Source organism: Nematolebias whitei, chromosome 11 (assembly GCF_014905685.2).
Source record: "Nematolebias whitei isolate Nwh7 chromosome 11, NemWhi1, whole genome shotgun sequence".
Classification (NCBI taxonomy): Eukaryota; Metazoa; Chordata; class Actinopteri; order Cyprinodontiformes; family Rivulidae; genus Nematolebias; species Nematolebias whitei.
Window position 1 is genome coordinate 3,724,192 of NC_056508.1, and position 1,570 is coordinate 3,725,761.

Sequence of the window (1,570 nt, forward strand, 5' to 3'; positions counted from 1 at the left end):
CAACACTCTGGATGAGCTTAAGGCCGCTATTGAAGCATCCTGGGCCTCCATAACACCTCAGCAGTGCCACAGGCTGATTGCCTCCATGCCACGCTGCATTGAAGCAGTCATTCATGCAAAAGGATTCCCGACCAAGTATTGAGTGCATAACTGAACATGATTATTTGCAGGTTGGCGTTTTTTGTATTAAAAACACTTGTCTTTCATTGGTGGGATGAAATATGCTCATTTTTTGGGACAGGCATTTTGGGTTTTCATGAGTTGTATGCCATAATCATCAGTATTAAAACAATTAAAGACCTGAAATATTTCAGTTGGTGTGCAATGAATCTGAAATATATGAAAGTTTCATTTTTATCATTACATTATGGAAAATAATGACCTTTATCACAATATGCTAATTTTTTGAGAAGGACCTGTATATGTTCCAAATATTCTATTCCTTTACACCTCCAACCTGGGAAGTTTATCATCTTATTCTGTTGTAGGATGTCAGGGTTGTTCCAGATGGGTGTACGTTTACATGGGATTAGTGAAGACTCTGTCATTTTAAGAAACTCCCACCAAGCTGTCAGAGAGGAGCTGATATTGATGCTTTTAAAGCATTCCTCTCGTTTTATGTTTGAGCTAATGAATGCAAGGTCCGAGATCATTATATTATTGCAAAGTGTCTGTTCTACGTCTAGCCAAGGTTCATCAAGGGGTGTGTGTTTTATCCATTTTGAGATGTATTCTAGCCTGTTGGCTAGAAAATAATAATAAAAGTTGGGTAGTTCTAGTCCTCCTTTATCTTTGGATTTCTGTAGTGTTTTTAATCTAATACGAGGGCGTTTATCTTTTCATAGAAATTTAGAAATAGAGGAGTCCAGGGATCTAAACCAGTCAGATGATGGTTTATTTGGGATCATTGAGAATAAATAATTTATTCTAGGCTGTGCTATGAAATTATCTTTAACAAGATAGATACAGGTTCAGGGAAAGGTCAGAGCAATGAATGAAAACTCTCAGGCTGTTTTCTGCTAGAATAATAAGTGTCATTTATTAAACCGCCACAGATACAGCAAAGCAACGTACATTCAGTACAAATCAAGCATTGATGTAAAAACTCCTCACCGTGACACCAGACCGAGGAAGCCATTTTCAGTCCGAGTAGAAAGGTAACATCAATTCAGGCTGGGCATCAGATCCAGACCCGCAGCAGACTTCAACTCTTATTCTGGGTGTTACACTTTTATACTCTCCCTCTGACTGGGTGACGTGCGGGCAGAGCAAAACATGTTTGCCATCATCAAGGCAGTTTGTACAGCAGAGCGATGGCTCATAAAAACATGTCTTTCAAACCCAAGGTCGTGGGTGGATGAAAGACCTGTTTACAGCAAAGTCCGGGTCACTGTAATCGCAAGACGGGCCAGATCTTGCGGCAAGAGCACTCCCGGAAGCTTATTTTCATTCCTCCAAAACACATCTGCAGTACAGGCCTGAGTTGTACAGATAAGCTGCATATAAAATGAGTATAAAATAAGTATAAATTGACATAAAAGCATCAAAATAATCATTCTTATATCATTCC